Source organism: Salmo salar, chromosome 11 (genome assembly GCF_965601325.2).
Source record: "Salmo salar chromosome 11, fSalSal1, whole genome shotgun sequence".
NCBI lineage: Eukaryota > Metazoa > Chordata > Actinopteri > Salmoniformes > Salmonidae > Salmo > Salmo salar.
The window spans coordinates 78,114,967-78,129,757 of record NC_138301.1 but is presented as its reverse complement, the minus strand read 5'-3'; the positions used below and the strand labels follow the sequence as shown (position 1 = coordinate 78,129,757).

Genomic DNA, 14,791 nt, shown 5'->3' with positions numbered 1-14,791 from the left:
TAGAACACCTACTCATTCAAGGGTTTTGTTTATTTTGACAATTTTCTACATTGTAGAATAATAGTAAGACATCAAAACTATGAAATAACACACATCGAATCATGTAGTAACCATAAAAGTGTTCAACAAATACAAATATATTTTATGTTTGAGTTTCTTCAAATAGCCACTCTTTGCCTTGATGACCGCTTTGCACTCTCAACCAGCTTCACCTGGAATGCTTTTCCAACAGTCTTGAAGGAGTTCCCACATTTGTTGACCACTTGTTGGCTTCTTTTCCTTCACTCTACAGTCCAACTCATCCTAAACCATATCAATTGGGTTGAGGTCGGGTGATTGTGAAGGCCAGGTCATCTGATGCAGCACTGCTTCACTTTCCTTCTTGGTCAAATAGCCCTTACACAGCCTGGAGGTGTGTTGGGTCATTGTCCTGTTGGAAAGTAAATGATAGTCCCACTAAGCCCAAACCAGATGGGATGGCGTATCGCTGCAGAACGCTGTGGTAGCCATGCTGGTTAAATGTGCCTTGAATTCTTAATATTTCACAGTGTCACCAGAAAAGCACCCGCACACCATAACACCTCCTCCATGCTTTTCGGTGGGAAATGCATATGCAGAGATCATCCGTTTACCCACACAGTGTCTCATGAAGACAAGGCGGTTAGAAACAAAGAGCTCCAATTTGGACTCCAGACCAAAGGACAAATTTCCACCGGTCTAATGTCCATTGCTTGTGTTTCTTGGCCCAAGCAATTCTCTTCTTCTTATTGGTGTCCTATAGTAGTGGATTATTTGCAGCAATTCGACCATGAAGGCCTGATTCACGCAGTCTCCTCTGAACAGTTGATGTTGAGATGTCTGTTACTTGAAGTCTGAAGCATTTATTTGAGCTGCAATTTCTGAGGCTTGGAATTCTAATGAACTTATCCTCTGCAGCAGAGGTAACTCTGGGTCTTCCATTCCTGTGGCGGTCCTCATGAGAGCCAGTTTTGTCATAACGCTTGATGGTTTTTGCGACTGCACTTGAAGAAACTTTTTTGCTTACTGCATGATTCCATATGTGTTATTTCATAGTTTTGATGTCTTCATTATTATTCTACAATGTAGAAAATTTCAAAAATAAAGAAAAACTCTTGAATGAGTAGATGTTCTAGAACTTTTGACTGGTAGTGTATATATTTACCCCGAAAATATATGGGGTATTGGAAATGATACAGACAATTCCATTGATGGAAGCAACAATCTATCCGCAATATTAAAGCTGATCCACTCCCTAGCAGATGAAGAAAAATGAAAAAGAAAAGGAAAATACAAGTGCATTTATTTACCCATTTAGTTTTCATCTCATTGCTGAGAGCCAGCCTACTAGTGTTGGAGCGGAGGGGTGGCTCCCAGTTAAGCTGGATTGTGAGTTAAAGCTACCCCCAAGGCTTAGCCCCTCAGGGAGGCCTTGTGAAATATCCTGTTAGAGTGCTATGCAAATCTGCTCTGCTCTCCCCCCTGAGCAGGCGGCTGGCAGCAGTGGGCTCTCTCTCACACACACACACACACACACACACACACACACACACACACACACACACACACACACACACACACACACACCTACAAGCAAGCGCACGAGCACAGACACACACTGATGGACTAATCTGATGCCCCCTCACCTCTTCTTCCCCACCCTCATTCTGCACAATCCAAACTAAAGTCGCCATTCAGATTTTCCCTTGAAAACATGAAGAACTTTCCTTGATTGGCCTCAACTTTGTTCAGATAAATTTTCCTTTGATCATTTGCTTGAGCCTCTTTATAGTCTGGTTTCCCTGTTTGTGACCCATGCCCTGAGTTTTACAGGTCTTGGTGGCTCTCAGGCTAGAAGCTTGGAGCTTGTGTCTTTACTCTTGATATCAGAGTTATTTCCAAGTTTCAGGTTTTGTCAAGTGATCTTTGACAGTACACCTCTTCCTTTTCCCTGCATTCGTGACTGCTATTGCTCGTGTTTTCTGTCCAGGTATTAGATCATGGGTGTGACTCAGTTCTATAAGGTGGTATAGAATTGCTTTCACCTGTCCTGCTCACTTGCAAATGAAGGAAAGCAGATTAAATGCTCCAATGCGTCACAAACCTCAATCTACTTTGTGTGCTTTATCCCATGTCCGTCTCTTTCTCAATTGCTAAAGCTTCTGTCTGAAAACTGTCACTCAGTTGATCATAGAAGGTAGCAGCATCCTTCACAAGTATGTACTGCAATGATACTACATAATGTCTATATGCACAAACCAATATACTTTTCATCTACTAATGCTCAAGGCTTTCTCAGCCCTCCTTCACTCGAGTATTGAAAACCGCAAGTGTTTTTACTCAGGGATTTTTTTGCACCATTAAATCATTCTTGGCTGGGCATCATCTGTTCTGGGTTGAGGGATTTTTAAATGTAGTCCTCGTCTTTTCCAAATTATCTGAACAACCATTCCATCACCACTTGTGTTTTTCCAAAGTGCTTGGTGTTCCCAGCCATGCCAAAAAACCTAGTGCGTTATTAAGCAGTCTTTGGAAGCGAACACCCATGACATCAGTTTTAGGTGGAAGATCATGATCAACTTGAGCGTGTAGGCACTGCTCGCCTATATAAGCCTCCCAGCCGTTGCTTTGAGGAAACGTGTGGATTTTTAAAATGTCCCTTATCCGTCTTTTAAACCCATGTGGTCTCAAATGATGACAGCCTGTGCCATTGTTTTTAGAGACTGGCCAAGTGGGGGGAAACCACAGAGCCAGCCGTACATACACTCACACAGTCACACGCACTCTCCACTGTGATTTTTTTACACAGATGTATTTTGAGGAATAATGACGGGGTGAGATAAGGGGGTACTACCTCCTTCCCACCCAAAGCCTCCCTCCTTGCTTCCCAGAGCTCCCCCTCACCCCTCCCCTCGTCAGGGGGCCAGACCCCCCCACTCAGAAGGCCATGCCAGCTGCTGCCGCTCGCTGTTGCACCTTGTTGAGATCTGTCGCCTGGCAACTGTCGTCAGGGTTGGACCACGGCGGAGCTGAAGGAGCACTCCGGGGATCCATCACCATTCACTCCCTAACACCACCCCGCTGAATCCCCCTCCCCGAGAGAAACCCAAGAGGAAGCACTCAGCAAAGGGCAGGAAGTTTTATGCCGGTCTCGAAAAATAATGGGCCCATTATTATTAGAATATATATATTTTTTATGAGTGAGAAAGATCATTAATTTAGTAATTGAAATACTTGCTCAAGTTCTTTATAAATATAATAATATCCGTCTGTGTTGTTTTGACCCATAGATTGTCCTCCAGTTCAAATTGACTTGGCGCTCCGGTACCGCATGCCTTAGCAGAGAGAACAGTCGGTGACATGGGTGACTGGAGTCTTTCACAATTTCTTGGGCCTTCCTCTGACACCCCCTAGTATATATAACCTGGATGGCAGGAAGCTTGGCCCCAGTGATGTACTGGGCTATACGCACTACCCTCTGTAGCGCCTGACAGATGGATGCCAAGCAGTTGCCATAGCAGGCGGTGATGCAACCAGTCAGGATGCTCCCGGTGGTGCAGCTGTAGAACTTTTTGAGGATCTGCAGACCAATGCCAAATCTTTTCAGTCTCCTGAGGGGGAATGGGTTTTGTTGTGCCCTCTTCACGACTGTCTTGCTATGTTTGGACCATGATAGTTCGTTGGTGATGTGGACACCAAGGATCTTGAAACTCTCGACCCGCTCCACTACAGCCCCGTCGATGTCAATGGGGGCGTGCTTGGCCTGCCTTTTGCTGTAGTCCATGATCAGCTCCTTTGTCTTGTTCACATTGAGAGAGAGGTTGTTGTCCTGGCACCACATTGCCAGGTCTCTGACCTCCTCCCTTTAGACTGTCTCATCATTGTCAGTGATCAGGCCTACCACTGTTGTGTCGTCAGCAAACTTAATGATGGTGTTAGAGACGTGCTTGGCCATGCAGTTGTGGATGAACAGGGAGTACAGGAGGGGGCTAAGAAAGCACATCAGCGTGGCAGATGTGTTCTTACCTACCCTTACCAACTCGGGGCGGCCCGTTAGTAAGTACAGGATCCAGTTGCAGAGGGAGGTGTTAGATTATTGATTAGCTTTGTGGTCACTATGGTGTTGAACGCTGAGCTGTGGTCAATGAACAGCATTATCACATAGGTGTTCCTTTTGTCTAGGTGGGAAAGGGCAGTGTGGAGTGCGATTGAGATTGCCTCATCTGTGGGTCTGTTGGGGCGGTATGCAAATTGGAGTGGGTCTAGGTTTTCCAGGATGATGGTCTTGATGTGAGCCATGACCAGCTTTTCAAAGCACTTCATGGCTAAGCGACGTGAGTGCTACGGTGTGGTAGTCATTTAGGCAGGTTACCTTCGGTTATCTTGGGCTCAGGGACTATGGTGGTCTGCTTCAAACATGTCGGTATTAAATACTCGGTCAGGAAGAGGTTGAAAATGTCAGTGAAGACACTTGCCAGTTGGTCCGCACATGCTGGTAATCCCTCTGAACGGGTATCTTGGAGATTGTATATCTTGGTTAGTTTCTTTTAACGTCTACTAAGTGCAAGCAGTGTTATCCTAGCTATTTTGTCTCTGAATTTAAGGATTTCGCCCGCACCCATCTCATCCCTTTTGACATGGTCCGACCTACCCTAGAAAAGCTTATCTGTACTATACCTGCACTCTATCCACCTCCACACAGACCTAGTGATTTAAGTGGAGCTGCTGTGGAGGGTTTGGGGAATTGTTACCTGTTTGCGAGCAAGGTCAGCAGTCCTCTGTTGACTCAATTTGTGGAGGAGGGGTGGTAGTGCCTCGGTCCCAGAGCCCTGGGGGATTAGGCTCAGATCATTGGACAGATCGCACACACATCCCTCCCCATCTCTGGGGTCCCCTGCCTCCCACTCTCTTCCTAGCACAGGCTATAGCGCTAACCAACCCTAGACCTCTCTATTTACACAGGGTGGGAGGAGGGAGGAAGGAATGAGAGAGCACAGAATGAGCCATTAATCATATAGAAAGATTGAAGTGTGGAATATTTTGTGTTTTTTTTTGAAGGGAGGCTTTTGCTTATCACCAGATTACTTGAGCAAAAACAATGCTTTTTACATGATTATATTTTTATGTTAGATGCTTTTCAGGTCCATCTTCCTAGTAGCCATTAGGCCAGTGTTCCTCAGTCCTGGTCCAGTGGACGCAAAGCATGTACAGGTTTTTCTTACCTCAGTACAAGGAAGGAGGGAAGCAATGGAAAAGCGAAGGATGGATTTGAAAGTATTCCAATTGGCCTTTGTTATAAATAGAAATAAAGCGGTCATTCCTCAAATGGGAGTCCTGGAGGAACGGCATTCTTGCCTCTTCTAAGCCTAAAGAAAACTGAAAAGGGTCTGGGCGTTGGTGTCAGTTGCCATAGCCTAGCTCAAGACCAAAAATGTAAATTGGGCAACAACAAAAAAGTACCCTCAAATCATTCCAATCCCGATTAAAATGCCATGGCTTTTTAGCTGACAGGATGGCTGGGTTTAGGATAGAGGTCGATCGATTAATCGGAATGTCCGATTAATTAGGGCCAATTTCAAGTTTTCATAACAATCGGACATGGGTATTTTTGGACACCGATTTGGCCGATTTTATTATTATTTTCTTTACACCTTTATTTAACTAGGCAAGTCAGTTAAGAACACATTCTTATTTTCAATGACAGCCTAGGAACGGTGGGTTAACTGCCTTGTTCAGGGGCAAAATTACAGATTTTTACCTTGTCAGCTCGGGGATTCAATCTTGCAACCTTACGGTTAACTAGTCCAACGCTCTAACCACCTGCCTTACATTGCACTCCACGAGAAGCCTGCCTGTTACGCGAATGCAGTAAGAAGCCAAGGTAAGTTGCTAGCTAGCATTAAACTTATCTTATAAAAAACAACCAATCAATCATAATCACTAGTTAACTACACATGGTTGATGATATTACAAGTTTATCTAGCGTGTCCTACGTTGCATATAATCGATGCGGTGCACATTCGTGAAAAAGGACTGTCGTTGCTCCAACGTGTACCTAACCATAAACATCAATGCCTTTCTTAAAATCAATACACAAGTATATATTTTTAAACCTGCATATTTAGTTAATATTGCCTGCTAACATGAATTTCTTTTAACTAGGAAAATTGTGTCACTTCTCCTTGCAACAGCGTCAGGGTATATGCAGCAGTTTGTGCCGCCTGGCTCATTGCGAACTGTGTGAAGACTATTTCTTCCTAACAAAGACAGCCAACTTCGCCAAACGATGATGATGATACAAAAGCGCATTTGCGAAAAAAACCACAATCGTTGCAGGACTGTACCTAACCATAAACATCAATGCCTTTCTTAAAATCAATACACAGAAGTATATGTTTTTTAACCTGCATATTTAGCTAAAAGAAATCCAGGTTAGCAGGCAATATTAACCAGGTGAAATTGTGTCACTTCTCTTGCGTTCATTGCACGCAGAGTCAGGGTATACGCAACAGTTTGGGCCGCGTGGCTCGTTGCGAACTAATTTGCCAGAATTTTATGTAATTATGACATAACATTGAAGGTTGTGCAATGTAACAGGAATATTTAGACTTATGGATGCCACCCGTTAGATAAAATACGGAACAGTTCCGTATTTCACTGAAAGAATAAACGTTTTGTTTTCGAGATGATAGTTTCCGGATTTGACCATATTAATGACCTAAGGCTCATATTTCTGTGTGTTATTATGTTATAATTAAGTCTATGATTTGATAGAGCAGTCTGACTGAGCGGTGGTAGGCAGCAGCAGGCTCGTAAGCATTCATTCAAACAGCACTTTCGTGCGTTTGCCAGCAGCTCTTCGCTGTGCAGCAAGCATTGAGCTGATTATGACTTCAAACCTATCAACTCCCGAGATTAGGCTGGTGTAACCGATGTGAAATGGCTAGCTGGTTAGCGGGGTGCGCTCTAATAGCGTTTCAAACGTCACTCGCTCTGAGACTTGGAGAAGTTGTTCCCCTTGCTCTGCATGGGTAACGTTGCTTCGAGGGTGGCTGTTGTTGATGTGTTCCTGGTTCGAGCCCAGGTAGGAGCGAGGAGAGGGACGGAAGCTATACTGTTACACTGGCAATACTAAAGTGCCTATAAGAACATCCAATAGTCAAAGGTATATGAAATGCAAATCGTGTAGAGAGAAATAGTCCTATAATTCCTATAATAACTACAACCTAAAACTTCTTACCTGGGAATATTGAAGACTCATGTTAAAAGGAACCACCAGCTTTCATATGTTCTCATGTTCTGAGCAAGGAACATAAACGTTAGCTTTCTTACATAGCACATATTGCACTTTTACTTTCTTCTCCAACACTTTGTTTTTGCATTATTTAAACCAAATTGAACATGTTTAATTATTTATTTGAGGCTAACTTGATTTTATTGATGTATTATATTAAAATAAGTGTTCATTCAGTATTGTTGTAATTGTCATTATTACCCCAAAAAATTTACATTTGTACGATTAATCGGTATCGACTTTTTTGGTCCTCCAATAATCGGTATCGGCGGTGAAAAATCATAATCGGTCGACCTCTAGTTTAGGACCATGTGGAGCATCGCTTGGAGAGCAGCTGCCAGCCTGCGTGCCTTTTTGTCTCACTTTTATAAAGCAGAGATGGTGCCAGTTTGCGTTGCTGGTCAGCTGATTGCTTTGAATTTGATGTTGGCATTTCAACTCGGCCTTGTTGTTGTAATCTGATAGTCAGGGGTTGATTGAATTGGGAATTGGAAGGGTGGGGGAGCCCTTCTTTTTGGTGACCATTCGAAACCAAAAGCTATTTAATTGCTAGTAAAATAGAGGTTGTGATAGCTGTATGACAAAAAAAAATCTCATTAATTTGCCTAGTAGGCTAGTGCAATTTTGTTTTCAAGTATTGGTTGAATAACTTGCTATTTAGAACATTTCCCCAAAATACAAGTCCTGCTTTTGGCTAAATGACTAAAATGTAAATGTAATAGGCTACAACAAATGTGCATTGTCATGCAGTGACAGAATGATAGGCCTCATTGAGGTGATGCAAATCCTTAATGATTACTTAGTTGGGCTAACTTTTTTACTTCTTGCTGTATGTCTACTTCATCATCATCCTCGGCCTGCATCCCTGCTTGTCCATCTTCCTCTATTAAAATGTGATATTCTTACAGGTTAATTTCGCTGGCAAAATGTCATTAAATATTGCTAAGTTATTTAGCTATAGAGTGGATGTAGGGCTGTGTTTTCAAAAAATATATAATGTCCACCCAGATTATGCAACTACTGCGTAGGCAACACAATAATATCAGACAGAGCCAAGCTGTCCCAGGGAAAAATGTGTGTGAGCTGTCCTCTCGTTGGCTACTATGTTACAATCAATATTCTCGGAGCTGCCTTGTTGATACAATGCTTCCCTTCTTTGGAGAATAATGCAGACAATCAAATGCAAAAGTGAGCAGGAAGCACATGAGACAATATGGTGGGAAGCGCAGGAGACAATGACACTGTCACTTTATTTTAAGAATGTGAAATGTCAGAACTCGTTTTTCAACCACTCCACACATTTATTGTTAACAAACTATAGTTTTGGCAAGTTGGTTAGGACATCTACTTTGTGCATGACACAAGTAATTTTTCCAACAATTGTTTACAGACAGATTATTTCACTTATAATTCACAGTATCACAATTCCAGTGGGTCAGAAGTTTACATACACTAAGTTGACTTGGAAAGCAGCTTGGAAAATTCCAGAAAATTATGTCATGGCTTTAGAAGCTTCTGAAAGGCTAATTGACATAATTTGAGTCAATTGGAGGTGTACCTGTGGATGCATTTCAATGCCTACCTTCAAAATCAGTGCCTCTTTGCTTGACATCATGGGAAAATCAAAATAAATCAGCCAAGACCTCAGAAAAAAATTGTAGACCTCCACAAGTCTGGTTCATCCTTGGGAGCTATTTCCAAATGCCTGAATGTACCACGTTCATTTGTACAAACAATAGTACGCAAGTATAAACACCATGAGACCACGCAGCCGTCATACCGCTCAGGAAGGAGACGCGTTCTGTCTCCTAGAGATGAACGTACTTTGGTGCGAAAAGTGCAAATCATTCCCAGAACAACAGCAAAGGACCTTGTGAACTGTTGTGTTTTTGCAGTTTGCACCTGTTTCAGGTGGGATCAGACATAACAGAGATATATAACTTTATACTCAGATCTTTCTTTGTATTTCTCTTTAACTTTCATTTGACCTATTTTTCCCACCAACTGTTCTTGATTGATTTGAATTGTTGACCTCAAACCGAAACTGTGTTTTCATGTGGTGCTTTAATGAGTTCATACTGTAGTGTCACAGGTATACGAGACTTCACATACTTTTGTGGAGGAGGAACTAAAGTGAATCCTTAGACCAGTCAAATGTGTGTGTGAGTATGTGTACATTAGTGTGTGTGTTGACTCTAAAGCACTGCAAGAGGAAGTTCACTTGGAGCAGATTTTTGTGCAGAGCCCTTCAGACAAAAGGGGGTCCTCTCTCAACAACTTTGGCCTCCCTCTATCCGAAGAGGAGGATGCATTTTTCGAGAAACTCCCCAGATGTGAAGTGAGGCAATCTCCTGTGCTCTCGCTCTTACTCTCCTCTCTCTCTCCCCTCTCTCCTCTCTCTCTCGTGTGGGCCAAAGGGCGTCTCATCTATTATTTTTCTGCAGTCTTTTTAAAAACATTGCTTAGCTAACCATGCAATCCCTCCAGTGGATAACATCAATTTTTTCTCAGTGTGTGTGCACGTGCAAAAACCTAGTTTGGTAAGGAATTCCAAGATTACACCCAACTAAGCTGTTTTAGTTCATCACTTTTCACTGTGAATTTTATTCTACTGTATTCAGGGATCAAAATTAACATTTTTCATTGATGGCACTGGTGCTCCCAACTTAAAAAAGTTAGGAGCACAACATAAAACGTAGGAGCACCAGAATTTTTTGGGGGGTTTTAATCGATTGAGATATAGCCTATAAGAATTCTAGCAAATGTTGAGCCCTACAAACTAATATGTAACCCTGTAAATACATTTGTGTATCATAAAAAGCTAACATTTTGATACAAATACCTGTCATTGAAATGGATAAAGTAATTTGTGGAATATTAGATTTCTACATTACCGTAAAACTTAAATTAACTGTACCCAAATGGGTAGAAAATGGCAGATTTGGGCTAATAAGATTTGGGCTAACATAGTGGCTGTACATTAACATGCTGTACATGACGTCTGGCTCTGCGCTTCACAGCGCTGTAATGGGTTTTGACTGACAGCCGTTCTGAAGCGGGCGACAAGAAGTTGCCCCATCCCTCCAGGTAATTGGACAACTTTTGCAAATGTTTTGTTGTCTGAGTGAGGGAAATGCTGTAAATTAAGATGACTATGTATTTTGAAATATGAGACATTGAGGATTATAATACATTTATTTACTTTGATGTAATACCAGCAAGCCAAACACCTGTGTGTGTCATGTACAGTGTCAATGATGACTATGTTTGATGTACATTTACAAGATGACATGGCGTCGTACCCTAGGTTGTTCTGAACAGAATGAGCCAATGTTTGTTTATTGTGAAGAAAATTAGCTGCAGCACATGCAAACATTTCAATTCCCATAAGTGTAGAGAGATAATTACCCGGGCATTAATTTGCTTAAATCACTGAACATAACAGGCACTCTCTTATTAGAGACGGGTTTCTATTTGAGCCATGCATCTATTTCCTTAATGCATACAGCTTTTGTTCATTTGCATAGTTACTTATTTGATTCCAGCATTCACATCCAGCATTTTAATCAAGTTTTCTTAATTTCCTGCATTATGTTATCATTTACACACTGTATCACGTCCTTGACAGAGTAATTATTATCTACTTTGACTGCATTTTTTGTCAGTTCATACTTTCGCCACTAGAGGGTGATCAGCTGATATCAAGGGCTCTGTACTCCCGAAGTTGACTGTTTTTGTGCTTGATTAGACTAGCAGTTTTCAGCTGTTAGCAGCCAATGGCTAGCAGTTTCTTACCATTGTTTCCAGTAATTTAGCCTATAAAGTCTAGTGACTGTGGTTAGTATTTAGTCATATATGCGACGAGTGGCTGCACTAGAGCCCTGACTGTATTAGCTTGTTCTTAATTGTGTACAATCAAACAACAGTATCTCTGGAAACGCAAATCCTGTATGCTTTCTTTCAAATTAATTAAATTAATAGATTTGATAGATCATAAAAATCACGGCTCATTGTCTTTAACTTTTGGCTCGCTCAAGTTCATTGCCTCTGAGCTAACCTGGGGTCGATCTAAAAGAAAACAAAAAAAATATATTTTGGCACGGCATAAGGCTGTCATGGTCATTAGCCAAGCACGGAACGCCCACACTCCTGTTTGATGCTCTGTCTCTGTCTGAGCTGGTGACACGTGTTGAGTGAGCTGAGCTGAGAAGCACTACCTCAGTGCGGGGTCTTATTAAGCATTTTGTTTCAATGTAGATTCACTGACTTGTTTGTCAAAGACTACGTTTGTTTGACGAGTATTACACTATCTGGAGTAACTCAATTACAGGAAAGACAACTTAGTATACAGTGAGGGGAAAAAAGTATTTGATCCCCTGCTGATTTTGTACGTTTGCCACTGACGAAGAAATTATCAGTCTGTAATTTTAATGGTAGGTTTATTTGAACAGTGAGAGACAGAATAACAACAAAAAAATCCAGAAAAACGCATGTCAAAAATGTTATAAATTGATTTGCATTTTAATGAGGGAAATAAATATCTGACCCCCTCTCAATCAGAAAGATTTCTGGCTCCCAGGTGTCTTTTATACAGGTAACGAGCTGAGATTAGGAGCACACTCTTAAAGGGAGTGCTCCTAATCTCAGCTTGTTACCTGTATAAAAGACACCTGTCCACAGAAGCAATCAATCAATCAGATTCCAAACTCTCCACCATGGCCAAGACCAAAGAGCTCTCCAAGGATGTCAGGGACAAGATTGTAGACCTACACAAGGCTGGAATGGGCAAAAAAAAAGAAATCGCCAAGCAGCTTGGTGAGAAGGTGACAACGGTTGGTGCGATTATTCGCAAATGGAAGAAACACAAAAGAACTGTCAATCTCCCTCGGCCTGGGGCTCCATGCAAGATCTCACCTCGTGGAGTTGCAATGATCATGAGAACGGTGAGGAATCAGCCCAGAACTACACGGGAGGATCTTGTCAATGATCTCAAGGCAGCTGGGACCATAGTCACCGAGGAAACAATTGGTAACACACTACGCCGTGAAGGACTGAAATCCTGCAGCGCCCACAAGGTCCCCCTGCTCAAGAAAGCACATATACATGCCCGTCTGAAGTTTGCCAATGAACATCTGAATGATTCAGAGGACAACTGGGTGAAAGTGTTGTGGTCAGATGAAACCAAAATGGAGCTCTTTGGCATCAACTCAACTCGCTGTGTTTGGAGGAGGAGGAATGCTGCCTATGACCCCAAGAAAACCATCCCCACCGTCAAACATGGAGGTGGAAACATTATGCTTTGGGGGTGTTTTTCTGCTAAGGGGACAGGACAACTTCACCGCATCAAAGGGACGATGGACGGGGCCATGTACTGTCAAATCTTGGGTGAGAACCTCCTTCCCTCAGCCAGGGCATTGAAAATGGGTCGTGGATGGGTATTCCAGCATGACAATGACCCAAAACACACGGCCAAGGCAACAAAGGAGTGGCTCAAGAAGAAGCACATTAAGGTCCTGGAGTGGCCTAGCCAGTCTCCAGACCTTAATACCATAGAAAATCTGTGGAGGGAGCTGAAGGTTTGAGTTGCCAAACGTCAGCCTCGAAACCTTAACGACTTGGAGAAGATCTGCAAAGAGGAGTGGGACAAAATCCCTCCTGAGATGTGTGCAAACCTGGTGGCCAACTACAAGAAACGTCTGACCTCTGTGATTGCCAACAAGGGTTTTGCCACCAAGTACTAAGTCATGTTTTGCATAGGGGTCAAATACTTATTTCCCTCATTAAAATGCTAATCATTTTATAACATTTTTGACATGTTTTTCAGGATTTTTTTGTTGTTATTTATTCTGTCTCACTGTTCAAATAAACCTACCATTAAAATTATAGACTGATCATTTATTTGTCAGTGGGCAAACGTACAAAATCAGCAGGGGATCAAATACTTTTTTCCCTCACTTTACAGTCATCCTAACGTGTGAGGATGAAAGTAAAATTTTGCAATGATTCATCATTTTGCATATTGAACTTAAACATACACTCATTATTCCTTACGTTATCAGTGACATAATTAGTTTCTCTCGACCGAAGACCATCCATCATTTGGAATTATCCTTAGCAAACACATCAGCCCTGTTATTGGCAGCCATCCCCACTATATACCCTTCTCTTTCATTAGCAACACAGCTAGCCCATCGAGTTGCCGTTCAGTGCTACTTCTGCCTGCCTATACAGCTGCCAGCTGACTCATACCTGAGATTCAGTGGGCAGATTGACCCCCAAATGAGCAGACGGGCAGGAGTGTTCGACTGGTTTGACGTGCAGGTAACCAAGTGCTTAGACACACATGGCAGATACTGAAGACACAGTACCAGTCAAAAGTCAAAAGCAGCCAACGAGTGTTCAGCATATGTGGGAACTCCTACAAGACTGTTGGAAAAGCATTCCAGGTGAAGCTGGTTGAGAGAATGCCAAGAGTGTGCAAAGCTGTCATCAATTCAAAGGGTGGCTACTTTGAAGAATCTCAAATGTAATGTATATTTTGATTTGTTTAACAGTTTTTTTTGTAACTACATGATTCCATATGTGTTATTTCATAGTTTTGATGTCTTCACTATTATTCTACAATGTGGAAAACAGTAAAAATAAAGAAAAACCCTTGAATGAGTAGGCGTGTCCAAGCTTTTGACTGGTTCCGTATGTCTGAGTTACCTCAGAATTATCTCAGACATTCTCACTCTTCAGACATGTAGTGGCAGTCAAACAGGTGAATTTAGGACACAATGCTAATGTCCTTTAGACATTTGGACCTAGAGGCTTATTTTAGTTTGCCTACTGATGTTTTCTTTTGGGGATGTCCTGACTGATTCTAGAGAGAGAATTTATGATGACCTACTTGTCAAGTGTACCAGACAGTTAAACCCCCCCCCGTCTTTCAGAGTTTGGGAAGGCCGTTTCTCTGAATGAAGTGTCTCTGGTTTGGAAGCTTTTGTGGTGGTGTAGGGGCGCTGGAACCTCAATGTACTGAGCAGATCCCCAGGGTTTCAGTAATGTAGCCTATGAGTCTAGTGGCTGTGGTTAGTTTAGTAGACAGTGATGGAACCTATTCAGCACTCTCAAGGGTGAGGGTTTTGGGTTGTACACTTCTTCGGTTGTTCGAAACATTTGTCAAATGGCTTTGATTTAGTGGCAGCAGATTTTCCAGTGGACTCCCAAACGAAAAGACCCCATCATAAAATAATTAGCAGTCTTTTGACGGAAAGAAAAATACACCCCCCCCCCCCATTCTCGTCCCTTATGAGCTTGAGTGCCAGTAGGAGGCTAAGCAAGACAGCGAAGTCCCCCCCACATGGCCACCCCCCCACTGGAGAAATGGGGATTAAATCCTCTCCTTTTCCTCTTTTTTTCTCCTGAAAAGGAGGAGGATGGGGTTGATGGAGCCTTGGTGGGGGGGTGGAGGAGGAAGGGAAGGAAGGAAGGAGG

At 42.4% G+C, this 14,791-nt stretch overlaps 1 protein-coding gene across 1 annotated transcript in view; it reads left to right on the top strand.

The window, feature by feature from the left end:
* LOC106562885 (DENN domain-containing protein 1A) overlaps positions 1-14,791 on the top strand; it is a 273,596-nt gene that overhangs the window by 38,037 nt on the left and 220,768 nt on the right. The window lies entirely within an intron of this gene.